Here is a 14,307-nt window from a genome sequence, read left to right on the forward strand (position 1 = left end):
ACCAGCCGAGATCGGGAAGCATGACGGCATAGCAGCCAACCTGCATCCGGATTTCTGCTGGCGTACCTTGGGCTTTACTTTGCTTTATCCACAAAGGAAAACGGAGAGGCAGTTTTGCAGAATCGTGAGAAGAAATGAAGAGATTATTTCTGGGTTCTGTTGTAAATATCTACATGAAACATGTTGCCCAGAGAACATGGATAGTGGGACCATTTGTGTTTCTTCTTGGTTGTGAAGATTGATGGAAGTCAAAACAAAAGAAGATCCATTTCTGATTCTCTCCCATTGCTATGGAATCCCTAATAGGGAAATCTAGAATTTTGAGAAAGTTATCTAGAAGCTCAGTAGAGTATGAAAAACAAAATTGATAGACCAAAATAATAGAAGTTAAAACACCCAAAAATAAATGAAGTTTTACTATTCATATATCGACACATATCCTAAAATATATATGTACTATGTATATGTATACATATAAACTAAAATATTAACAATTACATATAAACAAATGTCTATAAATATTAACTATATATTATACATAAATATATATACATGACATATGTGGATATGTGTTCATATATACTAAAATATATAAAATTCAACGCTTCTTTTTCAAAACACTTTAATCTAATAAATACAAACACTTAGGTATCAGGGACTATGATAGGTGCATAAAGTACCTTAACCTTCAAAAATACCCTTTGAAAAAGTATTATGCCCATATTACAGATGAGGAAACCAAAACTCAAAGAGTTTAAGAACCATTCTTCAAGTTGCAAAACCAATAGTTGTTGCAGAGCAGAAATTCAATCCCAAATTTAAGTCAAAAACCCATGTAGAGCCAGAAATTTGATTCTTCAGATAGAAATCTAATAAACAAATCACTTAGTAGCTGAATATTCTGATGTCAATAAGATATGAGGTCACATATGTGAATTGCATTCACTTATGATCTTTCGGATTTCTTTTGTACCACAGTTTTAAAACAATGTTCTATGATGACTATTTGGAAAAAACAAAAAAACAAAAAGCAAAAAAACACCACAACCATCCACAGAAACTAGATTCATCCTGCTGTTCTAAATCCATTAACTTTAGTTTCCATTACTCACTGCCCTCAATTTACTATCTTGCTTCTCTTATCTTTTTTTTTTCATTAGGTCATGAAACATCTGACTTGTATACCTTTTTCCAATTGGAAAAGTAATATAAATGGATTTTGGAGATAGTTTAGAAAATTAGAAAATAATCATCTGTCACTATCAAATGTGATGGATTCCATACAGATTTTTTCAATGCACATCTAAAGATATTTATTCCTCTTTGTTTGGTTTTGTGTGTTTTATTGATCACATAACAGTCGATCACATAACAGTCCATCACATAAAAGTAAGATAGTTTACTTAACCACGCCTCCATGGCTTAAGTATTCAGATTGTTTCTCTTTTATTCATTCAATATGATAATTGATTTTAAAAACCATTTTTTCAAAATTTGTGATTGTTTTATTGGGTTGAAATCTCATGGAATTAATTTCATCAGAACTCTTGGTAAATACTGTCAAATTGTCAAAGAAATTGTACCAGCTTACGGTGTCACTAACAATGTCACATGATGACCCTACTCACTACATTCTCCTTGCTTGATCATTTCCTTAATCTTTGCTAATCAGGTCAGGGAAAAAAACGTGTGTGTGTGTGTGCATGTGTGTGTGTTTGTGTGTGTGTGTGTAGTCATTTCCTTTGTTTTACAACCCTAAAATTAAAGATATTAATAACCATTTCCATATTATTCAGCATTTATAAAGCATTAATACTTATATATTCATATATGTTTATTCATGTTCATATTTATATTTATTCATATTCGTGTTTTAGGCAGTTCAACTATTATGGTTCAGTACTCTTTTTTCAGTGAACATTATATGTATCAAGATACACTGACCTTTTTACCCCATGTGTTGCAAATATTTTTCTAGCAATTTACTTTTCCTATTTTTTCTTTAAGAATGATTTCTTTGACCTACAAAAGTTTTTAAAATTTAGGAGGCTAAGCTAATTATGTCTGATTTTTATATTTTGATTTCCAACAACTAATTCTTTAGTACATTTGAAATCAATTCTCCCCAAATATTTAACCAATTTTCCCAAAACATTTATTGTATAATATTTCTTTCCCTTCCAATTATGATATATAAGTTTTTCCATTATAGATGATTTTGTTCAAGTTCTTATAAACAATTTAACCTAATTACAAACAAATTTAATTATTTAATCAAGAGCTCAAGACAATTAAAAGTTGCTTGTTGGACATTCTGGCTACTACATATAGTGCATAAATATTTTGACAAATATGACTTGAGCATCCAAACCTTTATGCTTTATTTGAGCTTTAGAAAATTGGCCTACATATGTCATAGCTTAGAGGCTTATTAATAATTGGTTACATATCTAGTTGATATCCAGGTGACATCCACTCTATCCGTTCCATAATCATTTTCCTGATTCTCATCAACTAACATTGACACTTGACATTGGACAGGTGTCCATTCTTTTGACATCATCTTTTTCTGAAAACATTCCCTCCCTTCAATTACCTTCTGCATTTCTGCATTTTTATCCTCTCTCAGTTCTCTCTCTGCAGATATTATAGTCCCAGGTTAGCTCTGCTCTAACACTGAACACAAGCTATTGTAATTAAACATATAATGTCAGTTCCTCAAGGGTGGGGACCAGGGCTATTTTTTTAAATGAATTTCCTGAATCGTTAGTGCCCAGCTGCACAATTTATAAGAACTTAATCAATACTGAATGACTAACTGACAAGTCAGTATTTGGGGGTTACAAAGTTCCATAAATATGTAGTTTATAGTTACTGAAGAGTCTTTCTTTTGTTTGTGAATACATGACACCCAACAGACATGGAGGTCACGAGTTAATTAGCGCACACAAGTGTCGGGTGTCACGTTTCTAGTCTGAGAATTCTATTCATCCTGCACAATGTTTCATTATAATGAGGATTTCCAAGTGCCAAGATTATCTTGATAGAAACTTTCAATCTTGCATTCTCTTGTATAGCTATACTTTAGTATAACCTTCTTGTTCTTATCAGCACCAAATGGAGGCCAAAGTCCCTATGACGATGAATCCTAGGACTTTGTTCCATTGTTCCAACAGGAACTGTCTCCTAAAACCACCCCTTCCAGAGTGATTCAAGAAACCCATTCTGACACAGTGGCATAAGTTGTGAGAGGTAAAAAACTATTTACTTTTGTTAGTATTATGAGATTTCTCCAGACATTCACACACGCACACACACACACACACACACACACATATACATGTTTAACAACAACAGCAAAAATAAAGAATGACAATACAGACACCTACCTATATATCTACTGCGCATCACAATAAGTGGAAATCACGAATACAATCGAAGCCCCATGATAAACTTTCCAGATAATATTCCCTCCCCACCCCCGCCCCAGAAATAGCCAAACCCCTAAATTATCTGTTTGTCATTCCCTTGTTTTTCTTTATAGTTAGACTCCACATCTATATAACTTTAGAAACTTCAGTGGTAAAGTTACAAACTGTACACTTCTGGACTTGTATTTATTTTTATTTTTTAAATGTTTTGTTAAGATAAATAATGCTGCTATGAGCATCTCATCCATGCTTCCCGGCACTTGTCTCAAGTAGAGTTGTTATGTTACAGGATAGGCACATTTTAAATTTACTGGAAAATGTCAAGGTATTTTCCTAAGTGTTTGCACTACTCTGTATTCCTACAAGCAGGAAGTGTCCATTTTTCTAGATCACTATCAATGTTTGAGATTTTCAGACTTTTAGAAAATATTTTCCAATCTAATTCTCCGTGTGGCTTTAATATGGATTTCCCTGGTAATTAATGTAGTGGAACATCTACATGGTGAGAAGTGTATTGGTCACTTATATTTCCTTACAACACGAGGTAGGGTAGGTAGTCTGGGAAGTGCCCCTTACCAAGATGGCTCAGATTCCTGAGAGACACTGAGAAATGTCATGTCACTTTGTGAGTTACCACATTCTGGATAAGCTGGGGATCTGATGGTTCACAATAATAATCTCAGCAATTATTTCCCAGCTTGTGATTCTTTCATAAGAGCCATGCACTAAACCAGAGATAGACAGTTTCTCACTCCTAAAGAACGGCAGTATATAGTTTGTAGAAACAAAATGGGCAGATTTGCAGTCTATGGGATTCTTTAAAGAAGGAATTTCACTAACAAGGAGCTCGTTCCTTCTGGAGGCTTGATGGGTGCAGGGGAAACTCATTTCCTTGCTTCTTGAGTTCCTGGAGATGCCTGCCTTCCTTAGTCCATAGCCCTTCCTCACCTCTTGATTCTGTTACCTCACCTTTTACTACTAACTCTGACCCCCTCCCTTCCTCTTACAAGGAATCTGGTAATTATGCTGGCTCACCAACCCAAGATGATCTGCCCATCCCCAAATCCTTAAATTAACCACATCTGCAAAGTCTCCTTTGCCATGTGAGGTACATTCACAGGTTCCAGGGATTAGGATGTGGACATCTTTGGAGGGGGTCCCCATTCAGCCTCCCACATGGAAACTACTTCACCACCTGGTGAGGGAAAAGAAGCTTGCTAATGTTATTGGAATTGAAGAGAATACGTTTCTACCCTTGATTTAGTAAAAACAAGCCTGATAATCAACAACGACAAAAACAAAATGTGATCATCTGCTCCTCTGCATGTCTCCACAGCATCCTGGGCTTGCTTCTACCCCAGCCTTTATCACACAGTATTAAAACAGTCCCCCCTACTACATTTCCTTTGAATTCCCAGCACTTAGCACAATTCTGGGCACATGGGAAATATCTCATAAGTGTTTGTGGAATGATATTAGAAATATTTCCTACAAAAAGATAATGCTAAGCGCAATGTCCTAAAAATATTAGCATTCAGTTAATGCTTGCTGATAAACTGGTAAACCAGAAAGACTAAAGCTTACTTTAAGACAGGAAAAAATCCTATTTTTTAAAAAGTTTATTTATTTATTTTGAGAGAGAGAGAGCGTGTGAGTGTGCACTAATGGGAGAGGGCAGAGAGAGAGGGAGAGAGAGAATCCCAAGCAGGCTCTGTACTGTCAGTGCAGAGCCCAGGGTGGGGCTCAATCCCGTGAGCCATGAGATCATGACCTGAGTCGAAATCAGGAGTCTGCAGCTTATCTGACTGAGCCGCCCAGGCACCCCTAAGACAGAAAAATCCTATTTTTTTTTTCAACGTTTATTTATTTTTGGGACAGAGAGAGACAGAGCATGAACGGGGGAGGGGCAGAGAGAGAGGGAGACACAGAATCAGAAACAGGCTCCAGGCTCCGAGCCATCAGCCCAGAGCCTGACGCGGGGCTCGAACTCACGGACCGCGAGACCATGACCTGGCTGAAGTCGGACGCTTAACCGACTGCGCCACCCAGGCGCCCCAGAAAAATCCTATTTTAAGTAGACACTATCGACCTAAATAAAGAGGTCAACTGTGACAGGCTCAAAAGGATGAATGAATTCGGGAAGAGCAGAGGGCTTGCCATTTGAGACATACAAACTGTAGCAAGCTATAGATGCATCCATTGAGGGTTTGGGGTGGGCTGTATTTATGGGTATGGAGTGGAAAGAGGGGAGAGCTCAGTTGGAGTCTGTTAAAATCAAAACCAAAGGAGACCAACTTTGAAAATTCCCTGAGCAGACCAAACCAGTCCTGTCAGACAAACACAGCTCAAGTCAGCTTGTTTTGCTAAACCAGCCCTACCTGGGTCATTTCTTGTTCATGCTTCTAGAAACCATAAGAAAAACTTTTCAAGGCTGATATGAGACCACCAATTTCCAATCATTTAAGAAAATTCCAATATTATCAGTGGTCTGTAAAGCAGGCCTTTATGGAAAATTGGTCTCCCAGTCCTTCAAATTTTGTTTTCCTGAGGGCATATACACGAGATTTTTCTTTTGGTAACAGTCATTTTAGATTGACATTCTTTCACAAGCCTATCAATTGTTAAATACACGCAGGCTTGCTCACTGGCATGAGCCCTCAAAGCTTGTAACAAATTGCCCCATTTTTTTTTGTTTGTTTGTTTGTTTGGGAAGACCTTTATCTCTCCTTCTATTCTAAATGACAGACTTGCTGGATAAAGGATTCTCGGCTGCATATTTTTGCTGTCTAGCACACTGAAAATCTTGTGCCAATTCTTTCTGGCCTGCCAAGTTTCAAAAGAGAGATCAGTCACGAGTCTTATAGGTCTCCCTTTATATGTGAGGGCACGTTTACCCCTTGCTGCTTTCAGAATTTTCTCTTTATCCTTGTATTTTGCCAGTTTCACTATGATATGTCGTGCAGAAGATCGATTCAAGTTACGTCTGAAGGGAGTTCTCTGTGCCTCTTGGATTTCAATGCCTTTTTCCTTCCCCAGTTCAGGGAAGTTCTCAGCTATTATTTCTTCAAGTACCCCTTCAGCACCTTTCCCTCTCTCTTCCTCCTCTGGGATACCAATTATGCGTATATTATTTCTTTTTAGTGTATCACTTAGTTCTCTAATTTTCCCCTCATACTCCTGGATTTTTTTATCTCTCTTTTTCTCAGCTTCCTCTTTTTCCATAACTTTATCTTCTAGTTCACCTATTCTCTCCTCTGCCTCTTCTCTCCGAGCCGTGGTGGTTTCCATTTTGTTTTGCATTTCATTTAAAGCGTTTTTCAGCTCCTCGTGACTGTTCCTTAGTCCCTTGATCTCTGTAGCAAGAGATTCTCTGCTGTCCTGTATACTGTTTTCAAGCCCAGCGATTAATTTTATGACTATTATTCTAAATTCACTTTCTGTTATATTATTTAAATCCTTTTTGATCAGGGGCGCCTGGGTGGCACAGTTGGTTAGGCGTCCGACTTCAGCCAGGTCACGATCTCGCAGTCCGCGAGTTCGAGCCCCGCGTCGGGCTCTGGGCTGATGGCTCAGAGCCTGGAGCCTGTTTCCGATTCTGTGTCTCCCTCTCTCTCTGCCCCTCCCCCGTTCATGCTCTGTCTCTCTCTTTCCCAAAAATAAATAAACGTTGAAAAAAAAAAATCCTTTTTGATCAGCTCATTAGCTGTTGTTATTTCCTGGAGATTCTTCTGAGGGGAATTCTTCCGCTTGGTCATTTTGGATAGTACCTGGTGTGGTGAGGGCATGCAGGGCACTTCCCCTGTGCTGTGGTGTATAACTGGAGTTGGTGGGCGGGGCCGCAGTCCGACCTGATGTCTGCCCCCAGCCCACCGCTGGGGCCACAGTCAGACTGGTGTGTGCCTTCTCTTCCCCTCTCCTATGGGCGGGATTCACTGTGGGGTGGTGTGGCCCGTCTGGGCTACTTGCACACTGCCAGGCTTGTGATGCTGGGGATCTGGCGTATTAGCTGGGGTGGGTAGGCAAGGTGCACGGTGGCAGGGGGGCAGGCTTAGCTCGCTTCTCCTTAGGTGATCCACTTCAGGAGGGGCCCTGTGGCAGCAGGAGGGAGTCAGATCTGCTGCCGGAGGTTTGGCTCCGCAGAAGCACAGAGTTGGGTGTTTGCGCGGAGCAAGCAATTTCCCTGGCAGGAACCGGTTCCCTTTGGGATTTTGGCTGGGGGATGGGCGGGGGAGATGGCGCTGGCGAGCGCCTTTGTTCCCCACCAAACTGAGCTCTGTCGTCCGGGGGCTCAGCAGCTCTCCCTCCCTTTGTCCTCCAGCCTTCCCGCTTTCTGAGCAGAGCTGTTAACTTATGACCTCCCAGACGCTAAGTCGCACTTGCTGTCGGAACACAGTCCGTCAGGCCCCTCCGCTTTTGCCAGCCGGACTCAGGGACTCTGCTTGGCCGGCGAGCCGCCCCTCTGCCCCGGCTCCCTCCCGCCAGTCCGTGGAGCACGCACCACCTCGCCACCCTTCCTACCCTCTTCCGTGGGCCTCTCGTCTGCGCTTGGGTCTGGCGACTCCGTTCTGCTAATCCTCTGGCGGTTTTCTGGGTTATTTAGGCCGGTGTAGGTGGAATCTGAGTGATCAGCAGGACGCGCGGTGAGCCCAGCGTCCTCCTACGCCGCCATCTTCCCTCCTCCCCATTTTTTTTTTTAATTTGAGAGAGAAAGAGAGAGAGCAGGTGAGGGGTAGAGGGAAAGAGAGAGAATCCCAAGCAGGCTCCACGCTCAGCACAAAGTCAGATGTGGGGCTCGATCCCACAACCCTGGGACCATGACCTGAACCAAAATTAAGAGTCCAATGCTCAACCGACTGAGCCACCCAGGAGCCCCACATGGCCCTATTTTTGAACTCATTATAGGTGATCTATATACCATCCCCAAAATATATGAGAAGGTGTCTATGTCTTTTGCAAAATAGAAGAAGGCTTAGAAAATATTTAAGTAGGATTGGGAACCTACTGTAAATTAATAATGAAGTACATCAATACGAATTGTAGTCAACAGCCATTTGTCAAAGATTCCACATTTGGATCTTTAGCTAATTAACCAAACCAGAGAAACCAAAACAAATTGACATTAAATGGAACTAGGAAATAAGAATTTGACTTTCATCAGTTCCTAAGGCTTAAATACTTACTTATATAGCTCATATTGAGCCTGAATTATAGTTAATAAGCATTTTCTCAAAGAAGTTAGTGCCATCATTTTAAAGCACAAAGCAAATATTTTTAAATGACTTTACATTTCATTAAAAATTAAATCTACAAAGTTCAAGTATGATGGGGTTGCTGCTTGCTTTCCAAATTCATCTTCATTCACTCATCAAAGCTCCAGCCACACAAGGCTTGTAGCAGGGCATTGAATACATTGAGCTTTCTCCTGTATGTTTCTTGTGTATACAAAACTCTCACTCAGTGAGTGCTTCAATCCTAACAACAACTAAACAAGATATTATGATGGCCACCATTTTACAGAGGAGATTAATAACGTGATCCAGATCACAAAGCTAGTACTGGCAAAGACCGGATTTGCACCATTGGGCAAACTAGCTCCAACCCTGTGTTTCCCATCCACTAGGTTGCCTTTGTCTAGAACCGTGGTATTTATTTGTATTTTCCTTCTACTTCACTAGCACATAATAGCCCCCAGTCAAGGACGTTGTCTCTCTGGATTACTATTGTGGAACAGGGCCTGGCACACAGAAGCTCTGCTCCCAAATGTTTGTTTAATAGACAAATTACTGGATGAATCAATGAACATACCCTCAGAGTTTACAATACAAATGGGAAAAAGTCATACTGGCAGCACGTGGAAAGGAGAATCAAATTGAGAAGTCATTTGTAAGGGTGTCTGCACAGGACTGAGAGTTAAAGTCTGTACCATGGATTTTACAAAAGAGTCAGTCATCTGCCCCACATTTCTCTCCTGTTTTCTGTGTCTTGGGCCTTGTTTAGTAGGAGAAACAAGTAGCATGGGGGTGAGAAGAGGAGAAGTCTACCCTAACAGGACTCTTCCTCATTCCTCACTCCACCCTGGAGTGCTTCTCTGGGACTTTCAAGATGACATTTGCAAGGTCTGGCTGGAGCTCTGGGAGAAGCCTCTCTGAGGCCTAAAATGAGAAGAAGGAGGAAATGAAGACAGAAGCAGCATGATATCCCAGAGCCTGGGGGACAGGAAGAGATGGGATCTCCTTTGTGAGCCTTGGATATAAAAAGGTTATTGGACTGAATGGAATTTTTCTTCCAAAGCATAATAGTACTATCAAGTTTCATGATAATGGAGTACTGTTACTGCTTTAAAAAAAAAAAGTTTTCTTTTAAAGCCAATACACCACAGGATGCCTCGGTGGCTCAGTCAGTTGGGCGTCCAACTTCGGCTCAGGTCATGATCTCGCAGTCCATGAGTTCAAGTCCCACATCAGGCTCTGTTCTGGCAACTCAGAGCCTGGAGCCTGCTTGGGATTCTGTGTCTCCCTCTCTCTCTGCCCCTCCCCCACTTGCACTCTGTCTCTTTCTCTCAAAAATAAACATAAATATAAAAAAATAAAAAAATAAAAAGCCAATACACCAAATAAATACTAGGAAAGTTGTTCTAATTTTGGTTGTCAACAGACTTTCGGCAAATAGAAACACTGGGCTGATGTTGGCATAATTGTATGGCCTGACATTCTATTGGGTTGAACATAAACGCCAGGCACCCAGGAACTATTGAGTAGAAGAGGAGGCCTTCCAGGCAAGAGAGAGTATATGTGTTGTGAAGGAGAGGCAGGAGAAGACCTGTGAGTGACATCTGGGCAACTGCTGAAGGCCAGTGGGACTGAGCAGCAGGGTACATGGGAGGGGAAATGGGAAAGAGGTAAGGATGGAGATACATGTAGGTTTGAGACCGTGATGGGCCTTGTAGGCTATGGCAAGGAAAAAAAAAAACAAAACTAATGTAGATTTTTCCATTTGGGTTGAGAAAAGTTCAAATGTATTCTTTTATCTAAAAAACAATTCTCTGGAAGCCATAAACAGGTGAGAGTATGTGTGAGTGGAGAGCTGGAAAGCCAGTCAGGAGCTGTAACAGTAACACAGGTGGCAAGTGAAATACAACCTCCCTGGTAGAGTTAAACAAAGATAGAATTGATCTAAGAAACAGTTCACAGGTAGAATGGAATCAAATTATTAACCAGTTGGGGTCAGGGTTGAAAGAGAGAAGAAAATGAAAGGTGACTTCCAGTTTTCTGGCTTGTGACCTAGTGGAGATGGCATTGTTCACTGAGGAGAGGAAAGCAGTGAATGAGTAAATCTAACGGTGAATATAATTCCAAAATCATTACCTCCTGTCCAGACCTTTATCTGGAGTTTGTACATCTGGCCTCTGTAAATGCCTTTTTTTTTTTTTGCATGTCCCCAAAACACCTCAACATGCACTGGGTGGATCTGGCTGGCACTGGGAATTAGGAACTTGAATTAACTTTAATGTGCATGTTTATATGCTCTTCTCCAAGAACACTCACCAGGAGGAGGAGTACAGAAGACAAATTGTTTGACCTAGTCTGAATGGTGGCTTTCTCAGAAAATTATGGAAGAAAAGGAGAGGATCCAGTTATGCCTAAAAGTGAGGGTGCTGGTCTAGAATCGATAGGCAAGGAAGTAATGATGCTTTAAGAAGGGTCATTTATTGAGGGAAATGGGGGCATTAGTGGTCCCAAGGAGAACCAAAAACAGGCGTAATGGAAGTGAGGAAATGGGATATCCAGAAAATGAGGTGTTTGTGGTCAGAGTACAAAACTAAAGATTAAACTTTCAGTGGCAGAAATATTCCTGCAGATGACAGAGTCTAGGGTGAGGCTATTCATTATTGGAGGCCGAATGGTCACAGGTATTAAAGTAGTAAGAGAATTATAATGTGGCAGGAATTGAGTAGAGAAAAGGACTGAGCAGGTGCCAAATGAGCATTCCCAGGAGCTGTTAGAACTATAACAGGGAGGGGGAAAAGGTCGAATAGCTGATGGCAAGAGCCTCAAATAATGTGCATTTCAGTGTGCAGAGATAAGTGATGGTTTTCCAGCAATGATGGGGAACTAGAATGTTCACCTTCCCTTCATCCCTCGCTGCCACCCCCAGTCTTCCCAAAACATGCTATAAATGATACCAAGAAATGGTCACTAGAAAAGACAAAAGAAAGCATTATCCTATGATAAAGGCAAAAAGATACTGGAATCATTGTTGGAAGAGACTGGAAAGGTAGGTGAATCTTCTACTTTGTAACAGGGCTTCCATGGGACACAATGGGAAAGATTAGGAAAAGGGGACAGAATTGAAGGGTGAGTAGTAGAAAGGAAGTAGAAAGCAAGATGTGGTTGGGAGTCAGCTCAAGAACTGGTGATGAGAAAGATTTACTTCCATTTGGGTCATAGGTGAGGTGGAATTCACAGATCTCAATGTTCCAAGGGGCACTGTGGTTAAAGCAGTTTTAGTGAAGTACATGCCAATCCTGATGTCTCATGATTTCAAATGGTGAGATGTTGACAGAGTGAGTCAAGGTCAATTCAACACATTCAGGAAACATTTCTCAACCATGTACGATAAACTTGGCACTAAGTGCTGGGGATTAAACATTTGTGCAGCTCAAGTTTAGAACGACAAGCACAGTTAGCTTAGAGTCCCAACATGCTCAGGAAACAAAACTGCTGACCTGCCCTTTGGTCTTATTCCCAATCTTTAGAGAATATTCAGTTTGCCCAGGGGTGGAAACTCTGAAAAACAAATTAGAAGTATTTTATTAAAAAATAGACAAACAAGCAGAAAACAAACAAACAAACAAAAACCCCTCATTCTCTCAGCCTGCCTGTTTTGCAGATTCTCCCTGCCCTGTTGGAAGTTTGGTTTCCATAAACAGGCTGTAGAAAAGGACATAGAAAAAGGGGTGGCGGGGGGAGTTAGCACATCCACTGAAAAAGCATTGGTGGACAATGCTTTCTTCCTCATATCATCTTACTTCAACTGTTGGAGAACAAGATTTCCAACACCCCCAACTCCAGAATCTTTGCTAAGTGGCTTATGTGGGAATTGCAAGTACAAACCTACTCTGCTACTCCCAGTGGAAAATCTAGAAAAAGCAGTGGTCTTTCAGAGTATATATTGCATGCGGCACTGTTTGTAATAAAATCGTAATTAGCCAGTAGTTTCTTATAAGCTTTCTGTTTAGGCTGCAAAAACCATGTCCAACTTGAGACTATGGTTTAAGAATTCAGCGAAGTCCTAAAATTGTTCTCTGAAATCATGTATTCTAGCTTTTACCCTGGTAGGCCTGCATAGTTAATAATGTGGAAATGTGACATTGAATCTGTGCAGAAATTGGTCTTTCAAATGGTTGAAATATAAAAGCAATTTATATTTCAATTTATATTTAAAATTTATAAGACCAATTTATATTGGCTGTTCAAATGGTTGAGATATAAAAGCAAACTGTATATCTAGAAGATTACCATTATTTACACAAGACATTCATATATTAGAAATTTCTTTCCTTATGAAATTATGTCTGTCTAATGTAAGTGAAATAAAAACTGTTGTAAAACATGTCGACTTACCAATGGAGAACTAAATGTTTCACAACAGGTAGAAAGCTCAAGTATAAGTTAAAGAGAAGACTTAGAAATATTATTTCCATTATTCACTTTTCGGGTTTGATGTAGTTCAACGTCTGTGTGTCTTGTATCTTGTTTGCATTCCATTGCTTCCGTTGGTTCTAATTTCACATTCTCAGCCCTAGAAATATCTGTCACTTTGTTCAGTAGCTTTTATAGGTGCAGATTTCAGGAAATATTGGACTTAATTAACACTAAGTTAACTATGATACATTTATAAAGAGGTGGATTTAATTCAATAATTATGATGTCATATGTGTGCTACACCTTTGGGGATATAATATTTGGATCATTTATATTCTATAAAACCATATTAACCATGCTACCATATAACCAAAAAAATATAAATATTTTTATGAGCCTTCCTAGCAAGAAAATTACTATGAAATCCAGTAAAATTTCTTCCATCAACATACCCATATGTTAATAGTATTAATAGTAGTGTACTAATATAAATATATTAAAAAATTCCTAAAAGAAATAGACTATTTGTTTTGACAAAATTCTAAATTCCTTTGTATAATTTTTCAGAAAGTCTACTGGAAACCACCCAAACCACTTTATGTTCTAGACTTTTTCTTAACTCTAAAACATTGTTTGGGTAAAGGAGTCAACTATCACCTATTGAAAAAAATAAAAGCAAACTTCTAGCTTACCTATCAATCTCCTACTTAAAACCATGCCTCAAAAAGAAAAACAAAACTGCCTCCAGCCTATTGTCTTAATTTGTGTAATTACTCAACTGTTTTCTTTTTCTTTAATTTGAACGTAAAATTTAAGGGACCGAAGAAATTATTTAGCCCCATTTCCTCGTTGAACACATTTGTAGAGATGTTAAAAAATTGAGGTGTGCTGACAACCCAATTCACCGCTCGCAGTTTCTGTCGTTTGGTTTTGTTTTAAATGTTTACAGAGTCAGAAGTTCTCATTTCTGGAAAAGTTATAGACAAGTAACCACACTGGAAAAACAATGACCCGAATGAGTTGAGAAGCAACTTACCTAAAATGAAGTAGATAGAGCAAGAGAATCCTCTTCCTGGTTAAGAGTAGGCTGGCTTGGAAAGTTGGACTATGTATATTGTATAAATAAATTCTGCTAAGCAAGTTGTATTACTGTCTATCTCTTTGTCTGTTTGGAAAATCCAAGTTTTTCTTTGAATTTAAAATCCTGCTCAAGACCTACATTTTCCACTAAA

This window comes from Lynx rufus, unplaced genomic scaffold (genome assembly GCF_022079265.1).
Source record: "Lynx rufus isolate CCGP_SWC_20201006 ecotype Redwood Valley unplaced genomic scaffold, mLynRuf1.p SCAF_20, whole genome shotgun sequence".
In the NCBI taxonomy this organism is placed as follows: Eukaryota; Metazoa; Chordata; class Mammalia; order Carnivora; family Felidae; genus Lynx; species Lynx rufus.